General features: G+C 32.9%; 2 long non-coding RNA genes across 2 annotated transcripts; both read left to right on the forward strand.

The window, feature by feature from the left end:
* The first annotated feature begins 10,779 nt into the window (after window positions 1–10,779).
* On the forward strand, window positions 10,780–11,360 carry LOC145065494 (uncharacterized). Its single transcript, XR_013688438.1, has 3 exons — window positions 10,780–10,972; window positions 11,104–11,173; window positions 11,299–11,360. It is a non-coding gene; the product is annotated as an uncharacterized LOC145065494 (long non-coding RNA).
* Window positions 11,361–12,034: 674 nt separating this feature from the next.
* Window positions 12,035–12,554, forward strand: LOC145065705 (uncharacterized). The gene is made up of 3 exons (XR_013688515.1): window positions 12,035–12,275; window positions 12,338–12,407; window positions 12,488–12,554. It is a non-coding gene; the product is annotated as an uncharacterized LOC145065705 (long non-coding RNA).
* The last annotated feature ends 748 nt before the right edge of the window (window positions 12,555–13,302 follow it).

Raw genomic sequence — 13,302 nt, forward strand, 5'->3', positions numbered from 1 at the left:
ATTTCTATGTTGATTCCAGAGTTTTATGATTAGTGGCCTGATCGAATGGAGGACTATTTGAACAGAATCGATGAAGATATTTGGAATTGCATTGCTGGTGGCACCTATTCTACAAGTGTGTTACAACATGTAGGAACTGCTGCTACTAATCCAGATGTTGCACAACAAACAAAGAAACAATAGAAAAATGAAAAGAGATGTATGTGTGAACTTCGTGGACCTCTTCCACCAGTGGTATACAAAGATGTGCATAGTTGCAATACCTCAAAGGAGATTTGGGACACACTGAATAATAAGTATCAAAGAAGCAATAAAACAAAGATAAGCTCAGTTAAGCAGTATCTATTAGAGTTGGGCGAGTTTAAGCAAAAATAAGGAGAATCCATTGATCTCTATTACGATCATCTGAATGAACTCATATACAAATGCAACAGATATGGAGTTACAATGTCTACAATGGAGTTCAACTTGACTTTCATCATGAGACATCGCAAGGAATGGTGCAATGTTATCTTGATGATAAAAACTCAGCAAAGCTTTGACTACTTTTCTCTAAATGATGTCTATAATGTGTTGAAGGCACATGAAAACAAAGTTTGGAGACTGGCCTATATTCCTACTAATGTGATCCCCATTACTGAAAATTAAAACACCCTACTTTGCGTCTACAGACACTTATTGAAACCTTCTAAAAAGTTAATGAGATCGTTGAGGAAATGAGGAACAGTTTGGGTGTTCATCTTGCACCGATGTTGAAGGTTGCTTGAAGAGAAGCTGGGAAAGAAACTGCTGAAAAAGAGAATTCGGAAGATGAAGGTTTGATCGTCAATTCTGATGACAAAGCGGTGGCTTTGTACTCGAATAATCGACTGAAGAAGTTCTTCAAAAAGCCTTTTAATTCGAAGCAAAGAGGGAGTGAGATGAAAGGAAATTATTTTGGGAAGAATGTAATAGATGATAAGAAAGCTGAGAAAAAGGAAGTAAAGGCTGAGGATGCGAAGGTTGAGAAAAAACTCAAGGGAGACTCTGGATTCGACTGCCATTATTGCAATGGAGCGAATCACATGGTGAGTAACTACATGCTCAAGAAGAGGGATGTGAAGAAGAGTGGAGTCAAGGATGAAGCTTATTACGTGGAGAGGCTTGAGGAGGTGAGAGCGAATACTAAGGAAATGTCTCTAGGTGCGAATGGTATGGATGATGAGAAGGGGACATATCAAATATGGTCATCGGGATAAGATGGAGAAGAGGATGATGAGAAGGTCACTAGGAGGTGCTTCGTTTCGACAACTGCTCACAAGTCTCCCATGACTTCGTAGGTACGTTCTCTTTTCAAATTCTTTAATATTCCCTCTAGTGTATATAATTAGATTTTATCTGAGTTTGATGAAGCTATTACTTATGTTAACGATTTGCTTATCTCTGCTAGTAGAAATGCCAAAAAAGTTCCATTCCCAACTACTAGAAACTCATAAGTGTTTGGAGTCGAAGAAGTCTAAGATAGATAGTCTTGATTTGCAATTAACAAATATTATGTGTGATCGAGATTGTCTTAGGACTGATAATAGTATTCTGCTCAAACAACGAAACATTTATTGTAATTCGGCTACACGATTATATGGAAAATTAACTGCTTTACATCATTCGTTTGATATTAGCAAAGAACAATATAGGAATCTTTTTCCCTTTTTAGCTTTCGAAATTGAGAAAATAGATTCGACTTCCTATGACTGAAAAGAAAATCTCAGAATAAGCTCCCAAATGAGTCTTATGCAGATGGTGTTGTGAAAATTGATGAATGTTTAGATGCTAATGATCTAATTGATATCGTTAATGAGACCTTGACCAAAAACGAACAAATATTTTTTTTTGAAAAGAACTGAGAATCTGACATCTAACTCTCAAAAAAATTACGCTGACATCGAAGATGATTCTAATGATATTTTTGAAATTGAGGACGAGGAAGTTGTTGACTGTTCCCAATTATCTGTCATTAATGTCATTTCAATGGATAAGGGTAAAGAAATATGTAATGACTCTTCTGTTAAAGTTGACACTGAACAACCCTCATCTTCGAAAGTTCATGATCTTGACCATGTGACTATCAAATATAGTCAAACAGACAGTGATGATGGTCATGATGATGTTTCAAAAGAAACAACCATACCTAGGGTTATAGTCGATCAAGTTTATGGTGAATCTGAGAAGTTCGACAAAATGATGAAGGAAAAAGGCTCTCATTATCTTGAATCAAATACGGTTGTGTATCTAACTTTCAAATGCATAGATGATGTTATCTTTCCAAATCAGGTGTTTGTTACCTCTGGAAATGGTGATAAAGTTAAACCTGAATTCAACAAAATTGTTGAAGAGGATAACAATAGAGCTTCGAAAGAAAGATTTTTCTCAAATCAAAGCACTGCCGAAAATAATCTCACAAAGAACACATACACTTTTCAAAGACAAAAACCACAAAGAAATTAGGTGGTTAAATCTGAGAAATCAAAAGTTGAACAACAACCAAATGAAATTATTTCTCAAAAACCCAAGCTTAATGCTCAAAGTTTCAAAGAACAAATTGAAAAGATTTCAATAGAAAACGGGATTTCAATAACAAAAGCAAGAAAAAAGGTGTATTGGAAAACATTGAGTCTCGAAAGAAACAAAATGTTTTGTTAACTAAATTGTTTGAAAAGAAGGAGTCTAAACCAGTTTAGACATCTTCTCAAAACAAGTATTTTATTTAGAAAACACCCGCTCAACCACAAAAAGATTTGTCAAAAAAGTCAACCACAAACAGATTTTTCAAAAGTAAACCACTAGTTTTGAAGTCCAACTCAAAACCAAATTTTCAAAAGTCAAACAATGAGAATTTTGTGAAATCTCAACCACCAAGGAATTATGTTCCTAATCATCAAAATAAGTGATTTTCAAATAATAATTCTCAAAGAAATGGTTTTTCATCCGATGAACAAAAAAAATTTCCTCAATTTCCAAGTCAACAACGATTTTCGAATGGACAACAAGTCTTTCAACATTCATCTGTTGGTTACCAAAAACGCTTTCAAAATCGGTTTCAACCACATTCAAAACCAGTGTTTCCAAAACAAAATTTTGAAAAATTGGAAGTAAACGGAAAGAAAAATTCATCATATAAACCTAAACAACCTAACTTTCCCAACCCTTTTTTGAAGCAACAAAGTAAAGCTTCATTTGTCAAAGGCAAGTCCGATGTCAAGAACATCAGTCATTGGTTAGAAGGAAAAGGCAAATTTTATCAGTCTGGAAAGTTTTCAAATGAAGAAATAAAGGTTGCTTATGAAAGCTATTTGAATGAGTCTTCGAATGGAAGCTCTTCGTCCAAGGAGTCGAATCTATCGGTTCGAAAATGGAGAGCTATTCCAAAGGTGAAAGTTAATAAGAAACAAACTGAAGAGAAAAATGCTAAAGTTAGTGTTAACCCTACACCATTGAATGATTTCATTTATGTGCCTTTAACTAACAAAGTGGAACTACATGACAATTTAAAATCCAAAGTTCGCAACTGGGTTTTAGGTTCATCGTTTTACAATGCTTTTTAAACTAATCACCAAGGAACCAAAAAGCCTTGGGGACCTAAATTTTTCCACTAATTGCAGGTTTTGTGTGACGAGCAATATGATGACAAATGGTACATTGATAGTAGTTGCTCTCATCACATGACTGGAAGGAAGGAAAACTTGCGAGATTATCGAAGTGTGGAGAATGTTGGAGTAGTAAAGTTTGGAAATAACCAAAAGTGTCAAGTCAATGGTTATGGAAAAGTCACGAATGAAAAGTTTACAGTAAATAGGGTTGCATATGTCGAAGGACTTCAACACAACTCGATAAGTGTTTCGCAACTTGTTGTGGGCACTTGTAGTCAGGTTTTTTTATGAAGAAGGAAGCTTGATTTCGAACAAGGAAGCAAAAGAAGTTTTGATTAAATCCAAACGAAAAGGCGACATGTTTACCCTTGACATCAAACCAATTGTTGGTGTTCCCTTTGTATGCTTACCTTCCAAAGCTTCATCTGATATTAGCTGGCTATGACATCGAGGACTTTCTCATCTAAACTTTCGGAATTTGAATAAATTGGTGGTAAATGACCATGTCCGTGGTTTGCCTATATTAAAATTTGATAATGATACTTTGTGTACAACTTGCGAACAAGGGAAACAACATCGACAATGTCATCCTATTGTCATTGATTCGAAGATCGTTGAACCTTTGGAACTTCTTCACATTGACCTTTGTGGTCCTTCGAATGTTGAAACTCTTAACAAGGATAGGTACATTGTGGTCATTGTTAATGACTTTTCAAGGTTTACTTGGGTATATTGTCTATGACTAATGGATTAAGTTGAAAAAGATGCACTTTTGGTCCCTTTGAGATTAAAAGACTAGATCTTGTTTGTTGGGACCATTCTAATGAATAAAGTTAGAAACTTTATCCATTATGAAGCTATTAAGAACCATAAGAATGTGATCTTGGTCCTCCTATCCCTTTCATAGAAGATTTATGATGTCTTAATGAATTAATAAGTTATGGTTTTTGGCTTTTGGACATTTTCTAGCCATGGAATGTCATAAAGATGGAAACTTTATGACTTAAATCGATGTTTAGAGTCTAGATCTGAGCTCTGGACAAAAACGGAAATGTTGGATCCAACTCGTGTACGTTGGGCATAAGTTGAGTATGTTGGACATACTAGGCCTGAACCACGTACGTTGGGTGTAAGTTAAGTACGCATAGCATACTCAACTAGCCTTGGACTTTAACTTTTGTTGACTTCCGTTGACCCTTGACTTTTTTACCAAGTTTGACTTTGGGTCAAACTTGAGGATTTTGAACTATCGATTAAGAATCTATCTTGATTTAGTGATAGTGGATTCACGGGAGCCAACAATGCAAAAGGGAGCATATCATAGTGTTTCAAGGTTCTTCGATTCTGGTTTTATCAGTGCTCGTAGGAAGGCAAATGCGAGATTGTACACACTCATCAACAGCATTGAGGATTCCGCGTTTCCTATATTACTCTGATTTTCTGTAAATGTATTTAAGAATAAACAATTTTCTTAATAATGGATTTATAATTGGGAAGTTTTACCTTAATAAAATAAAAATTTTTTGTTGTAAAAATGAGACGTTATAGATTAAACCAACTCTAGAAACATTATAGGGCTACAATGTTATTTCCTGATTAAATTATGTAAAGAGAAGTAAATAATCACAAGCCAGATTGAAATATTAAGCAACTTATTGAGCTATTGGAGATTCAATTAGGGAAAGATAATTTATTTGTTGGAAATAGTGTCCAAGGTCATTAATTACTTGTAATATTTTCTAATAATAACAGGATCTTTTTGGTTTGCCCTTATGACCCAATTGAACAAAAAGAAATAGGAGAAAATAAGTTCGTTAATTTATTATAGTTTAATAATTTAGTTAGAAATTATTTTGGGAATTAATTAAATAATTTTAATTAATTAAATGGTTGAATATTAATAAGTTAAATGTTAACTGACCGGGGTGGGGAAATTCGGAAATCACTCCATTCCACATGGGATGGGAGATGAAACACAAATTCACTCCATCCAACATGGGATAGGGGATGAAACTAATGTAAGGATCCATGTTATAAAAAGGGTGCTTGGGATTTTCTTTCTCCTTGAACTTTGGCTTGATTTTTCGCCATCCTTCTTCCTCTCCTTTCTTAGTGGATGGTTTCTTACCCTCTTAGGGTTTGTGAAATTGACCCTCATCCTAGTTTATTGTTTGGTATTCTCTTAGAGACTTAGGTCTGAAATGAAAGGGGTTCCTACTACCTCTTCATCCAAAGCAAAGGTGGTTGTGATCAGATCTTACTTGAGGAGTCTTCCAAAACATCAAGAAGATTAAGAACACCAAGAGGTTAGTAATTCTATTGTCATTTTTCATAAGTAGGTTGTTATAATAGAATAAACCTAGATCCTTTAGGATGTATGTGAACATAGGATTTCATATTGCTTTCGTTGCCATAACTAGTGTGTATAGAATGCTAGAAAACCTATCATTATTGTTTTTAACTCAATTAGAAATAGAAGCGTATTTTGGTTCTAACAAAAAGTTGCATATAAAGGTGTTTGTTTTTGTTTAATTAAGTTAGGTTTCCTTTCCAATTAATATACACTAGCATAAACTATATAATTTGCATATTGTAAACAATTTTTTATTTTCATTGCTACAAATAAAATCTAGACTTATGTTTTTAATTTTCCTACCATGATTTTAGAGATTGAAATTTGATTTTTGTAAGCATAAGGAAGGCAACTATGACATCCCCAAAATCACGGCCAGAAAAGACCGGTTTGTTTATGCTTTGTTTAAAAATCAGAGTAACATTTTAAATAAAAGTGTTGCGGAATTTGTCCCAAAACAAAATATGATAAAGATTTATCAAAAGCATTTCCATAGAAATGTATTTCATTAAAAGACTTGGGATGTCATGTTCGTACAGATCAAAAGCATAAACAGTACAATATAAGCCTTACTACATTATTTCATATCTACAGGCCTATATCCGTAATCCCTCGTCCAAACATCATAACTATGCTCAAGCGCCACTACCTGTAATACATAAAACTGAGTGGGTCAGGCTTGGGAGCCTGGTGAGCACATAGGGTTTTCAACCCACAATAAATAAGTTTATTAACTTCATTAAATTAAACAAACCCGATTACCCGTTCCCGTTATCCTCACATTACGTCCCTAAGCATCAATCATAAGGGATCTATCCTAAGGATTATCATCGGGACGGACACTACTGCTAAGGGGATTCCTCAGTAATAAATGTCTTTAAGGCAACCATGTGGGGGATGGAGTACATCTGGTGAGCACACAGTTCAAATAAACACACAGTTCGAATAAACACCTACAGGTTGCGAGCCTGCTAGTGTTCCACTGGACTGTCTAGAATAGTCCGTGGTCGTCATCTATACTCCGCTAGATGACTAGATCATCAATAACATCTATAACGAGGCCTCTCATCATTTTATCTTGTCACACAGCAACTATTACATCTACCCATGTTTTACCCAACACATTTTGTAGATATAAAATACATATACAGTTTAAATCATTGAAAACATGTATAAAACGTTCATCCAGCATAGATAGCAAGTATTCAGATAATATGCACACATAGCACGTAATTTATATAAAATACTTCATATCTATGTGTAAGCTGAAAGTAACTATGCACTCACTTGTTAAAGTGATGATTCCAAAATCGGGCAGCGCTTGCTTCTAACGATTCTATTTTCCTTCGACGAAACCTAGCATTATTATCGCTAAATTTTAGTCTAATATTTACTGTGACCAACTATTAGTCTTAGTATTATTATTATTATTATATAAGCGTTAAACAATATTTTCCAACCACTATGTACAGACAGGGGCCAGACATAAAACACCGGAGGGCAGGACCATTTTGGCATATAGCACTTCTGAAATCCAACAACCCTATGCGGCCCTTTAAACCAGATTCCCCGTACCGCGAGTAGTTAAAAAAATATTATAACGACACTTATATAAGTTATAATAATAGCTCAAATATTTATTATAAGTTCATAATAACAATACTAATTTTAAATATAAGCTATATTAAAATAAGGTAAGCATAACTTACTTACAAGGGGGTTTTAGCTAGGAGTCGGGCTCTGCAGGGGCAGAACTTTGTCGCTGAATTTTTCTAAGAAAGATTCGTGCAGCGCTTCAGCGCTCACCTTACTATACTAAACTACAGAAAGAGAAGTCGAATCACGAGGGACCGAAATGCTCAGGGGATAAGGAGAGAAAGACTCTTGAATCAAGAGAATGGTGCAAGAAATATGAGAGCCCAATGCTCTTATTTATACTAATTGAATTTTCAAAAACTACCCTCCATAATTACTTAATGACCTTTTAGTTATATAAACAACTAAATACCCCTCTATAATATTATTTTAAATGGATTTAATGAGATTTGTACTAAACTAATGTCGAAAGAACTCAACATTAGTCTTATAATGACCGTATCGTCGATACCTTTCTAATGATATATACATATGTATATATGTGTATGTATACATGATTTATATTTTATTTTAATACGTAAATATGCTATTATAATTTGTAACTCGTTCATACGAACTCCGTTTTTGACGTTCTTTATATCCGCGCGCAGGTGGAGACATACTCTACAACTTTCGTTTAGACTCCATCGGCTAATTTTGACTTTATTTTTAAAGTTATATTTTTTAACAGGCCGGGACAGGATTGGTCCGTTAAAATCTCATAACTTCTTCATCCGATGTCCATTTTTGTCTGTCTTTTTATCGTTACACTACTAATAACGAGATCTTCGATTCTCGTTTAGGTTGTGTCGGCTAAAAATCAATCGATCTAAAATTCGAATTTCGGGCTGTACACTACTAATCCGAAACTTCGAAAAATCATAACTTCTTCATACGAAGTCAGATTTGGGCGTTCTTTTTATCGATGTTCTTAGTTTAACATATTCTACGACTTTCGTTTAGAGCGCTAAGGCTAAATCTCGCTCTATCATAAATTTACTATTTACGCTTCCCGGTGCCGTGCCGGTTCCGACGCGAAACTTCGACAGGTCATAACTTCTTCGTTATAACTCGGATTTCGGCGTTCTTTATATGTACGGAAACCTTGTGACATATTCTACAACTTGGTTAAGATTATTTACTCTAAATAATCTTTTTGTCGAAAAGTCGTTTTCGACCCCTATTGCCTCTAAATTGACTAGCTCGGATCTGCGGGCGTTACAGCAACCTTGAATGTTAATCAAATGAGGATACTTCCAAGTAGTGTTGTGATTTTTTTGTGGGCCATTTTATGTCATCGCCCCTCTTCCTTTTTTTTGTATATGTGTGATGTTCTCTCTGTTTTAAATCTCTTCAATTCTCAATCCGGGTTAGGCCGGGTCCGAAACCGCACATCCTTAAAGATCACACTTACTAGTATAACCGAACCAGAACCGAAAATGAGGTATCCAGTCCTGTTTTCAATTCTCTATTTTCCATTAAATTGGCTCTTGGTTCTTCGGTTCTCGATACAATTAAGTATGGGTTTGGACCGATGTCATCCCTAGTTGAATTCAACGAATCGTCTTAATGACGACATATATAATTAATTGACAACTTTCTTTTCTATTCAAAATTTTATTTAAATTTTAGTAAATATTATATATAAATTAAATATCTAACGATTAGTTGCTTGATGTTACAAAATAACCATCAATAACTCTCAAATTCTGTGTAAGTCACTCATCTCTTAGTTATACTCAATAGTCTAATAAGCTTTCCTTTTTCTATGTTTCGTTACACCATTAAAGTGGATTTCAACCTATGTTTTCTAACAAATAAAGATAAAATATCTACAAGTTCGACAGAAAAAAAGAGGTGCGATGAGAATAAAAAAATAGCGAGTATGAGAAACAATTTGTAAGAGTGGAGAGCAATTGACATACCATGATTATGGAACTACACACGCCGGTCCAGACGAAGAGTGCCAATGTGAGTAGTGGCTCGATGACGCGAATATAAACTCAATGACACAATGGGACCGGAGAAGAAATGATTGTAATGGAGAAGAAAACAAATAGTTCATGATAGGTTCATAATGAAGGTTTTGAGTTTTAAAAGATTCATAATTTTTCGTTCTTTTGGATGATGGTTGAAATCTAGATAGTGATTGAATTTGTCAATATTTTAATATTTGAACATTTTTATTTTTCTTTAGTTGTATATTGATAGATATTTTAAAGATTATGAAAACGATAGACCTTTTAAACGTTATATTACTTAAGTTAAGAATGGGTCTCCCTTTGAAATATTTAATTGTTTTCACCATTCCAAAATTGCAAAACAATGGAATTTAGATGAGACATAATATATCTTGTGGAAAATATAGTATGTACAACAAGCATTACTTAATCTACGATAGGATTACATTTAACTATAACATGAAAGTGCACTCTTTAAGAAGATTTTTCTTTGGTTTTTAAAAACGAATATGTCAATATATTTTTAACTTAATTATCATCGTACAAATGAGATGGCAAACGGACAATAAACTGCGTCACTAAGGACTAGTTTTTAAAACTATAGACGCATGAAAACGAATATGTAAAAAATAGAAAATAAATTTTAAAAAATAATAGTTATTTAAATACATAAAAATTTCAAAATACATGCATAAAAAGGAAGATATAAATCTTTGTAAAAAATAATTTTCTAAAAAAATTATAATTTTTAAAAACAAATTAAAAAAAACAAATGAGTAAAAAATAATTTTTGTAGAATATAGAAAATGAATTAAAAAATATAATTTATAAAATCAGAGAAATCTAAAAAAACATATATAAAACACAAATAAAAGAATATTTGTAAAAAATCAAATTTTGTAAAGTTATAACAATTTTTTTTAAAAAAAAGGCTAAATTTTAGAAAATATGTAAAAAGAAAGTTGTAAAAGCAAATAAGTTTAGAACAAATTTGTAATAAAAATTAAAAAAGATGGGTCAAAGTGTAGAATAAAAAACGTAAGGACCAGTTTTTAGTAAAAGATAAAAATGTGGTTTAGAAAAGTAAAAAACAAAAGTTAAGTTAAGATAAATGGAAATGTTATTTTGTTAATATGGTAATTTAGGAATGTTTTATAAAAAGAACCGTTAGAAATCCGGAAGTCGAAAGGGTTGGGTCTGTGTATTCGCGCTTAAAATAACCTTCTCCACTCCTCCCTCTCGCTTCTCTCCAAACACCATACATGTTTCTTTGAAGAAGAGGGTTTTATTTGCAGGCAGCATCTTCCTCCCTTTTTTCTTCTATCGACACCACCGTTTCCTCTTTTTTCATTCTCCGGCGTTCAACAATCCTCTGCGTTTCCCTCTTCCTTTGTTAGGTAACGTTCTTGATTTTTTTTTGTGTATTTTATTGATTTCGTTTTTGTTTTTTGTTAGTTATTTAAAATTAGGCTAATCCCTTCATCACTGTGTTCATCGGGCTATTGGGTTCTACCTTTATTCTTTGTAGTTGTAGTATGACGTTTGGTTCCGATGTCAGTTTGGTTCACCATCATCATTGATCAAGAAAAAGAGTTCAGGTGTTTCTCCTTTGATTTCTATGTTGTGAGTTTAATTGTGTATTTTTCACCTCTGATTTCTGGGTTTCTTTTTTCTTTCTATTTCTCGTCCATTTATTTTTTGTTTTGTTGGTTTTTTGAACCAGGTCACGTAATAGAAAGCACCCATCAAGTGAAGATGATTGGTCAAGCAACGGTAAAATTGAAGTAGTCTTGAAACCTGAAAAAGTATTGTTTAGTTGTAGACACCGTTAGGTGTTTGATGAAATGCCTTAATTAAGTTAAAGAGTTGTTTTATTGGATTAAATTACGTAGAGAGAAGTAAATAAGCACAAGCCAATTTAAATAATAAACAACTTACTGAGCGATTAGAGATTCAATTAGGGAAAGATAATTTATTCTTTGCATTTTTAACTCATTTACAAATAGAAGTGTATTTTGGTTCTAACTAAAAGTTACATATAAAATTTTGTGTTTCAGTTTAATTAAGTTAGGTTTCCTTTCCAATTAATACACACTAGGATGAACTTTAAAATTTCCATATTTGAAACAGATTTTGATTGTCATTGCTACAAAAATATCTGGACTCAAGTTTGTAATTTTCTTACTGCAGGATTTTAGAGATTGAAGTTTGGTTCTAACTAAAAGTTGCATACAAAAAGAGGTTTTCACTCCTTAATATCAACTTTATTATGATTAGGTTATTGAATATATATATATATATATATATATATATATATATATATATATATATATGTGTGTGTGTGTGTGTGTGTGTGTGTGTGTGTGTGTGTGTGAAGTTCATAATTGCATGTGATACAGAGAAAGCAAGAGAAACACACTTGCATTTGAACATGAATCAAATCCATGGGCATTTTACGTAAGTGTTTTATAGCATCATATTTTCATTTTCTTTCTATTACATTATTGTACTTTCAACTTTTTCTTTATTAAGACATTGTACTTTGAAAATTTTACCTAATTTACACATTTACCCTTTTGGCTGATTTTAACTAAATCTGCTATCGACATGTAATTCCAGGTTTGGGCAATTTTAGTAGGATCTTATTCATACAATTCAACGTACGCAAAGAGGCAGTATGTTGTCAAAAACAGTTGGGAGGTAAATGACTAATTTGCCCTCTAACTTCTATCAACCACTTATTATATTTATTGCAATTTCAGAATTTCTCCGGAACAGACTAAAAGGTTTACAATAATCATAGAAAGGGAGGGTTTGATCGAGAAAGATGTGGTATGAAAATAAGCATACATTTCATTTCAAATTATTTAAAATGTGGTTTTTTATTTAAGTATTTTATTTTTGTTTTTAAGGTAAGGACTTGACATCTCATTGCCTTTCTATGAGGGTGTATGCATTGTGCATGATATATTGATGACTTACTTGTTCTACAACTTTGATCTTGGTTATTGCCAGGTAACATGCCAATATTATTATTATTATTTATAGAGTAAATTACAATTTCTTCCATGTGATATCTCAAAACTTATTATCTTCATCTAAATAAAAGTATAGTAGTTTTGTTGCAAGGCTTGTCCCTGGTACTTACTGATAGCATTGCAAAATGTTTGTGAAGTCCAAGTGAAATGACTATTTTGTCCCTCTCTTTTTCTCCTTCATCCTCTAAACCTAAAATTCCTCAATCTTCATCTTAAACTCCAATCAAACCAAAACCCAAAAATTAAACTAAAAATAAAACAAAATTAAGATCCAGGGTACCAACAAACTGAAGAAAAAAACAGAAAACTAAAGGTTGTTAGGTTAGATTTTTTTGGGGGGTGTTGATTGAATCTAGTTACGTCTTTATGATTTCAGATGAAGGAGATAAGGGCAAAAAAGTCATTTTACTTAAAACTAATCAGTCATATTACTTTAAAACCTTTTTTTTAACACCGTTAGTGCCAGGGACAAACATTGCAAAAAAACTAAATTTGATTGTTAACTATTTGAGGTTTTTTTTTTTTTTTTTAATTATACACAATATTTTTGCTAATTTTTGTTAGAAACAATTTTTTTCTCACAGTGCTTGAGTGATCTCTCTCCAATATCATTATTCATCATGAAAGATGAATCACAAGCTTTCTGGTGTTTTTTTAATGGAAAGATTATGTCCAAATTTCAACCGTGA

Source organism: Lactuca serriola, chromosome 8, assembly GCF_051521515.1.
Source record: "Lactuca serriola cultivar US96UC23 chromosome 8, Lser_US96UC23_V15, whole genome shotgun sequence".
NCBI lineage: Eukaryota > Viridiplantae > Streptophyta > Magnoliopsida > Asterales > Asteraceae > Lactuca > Lactuca serriola.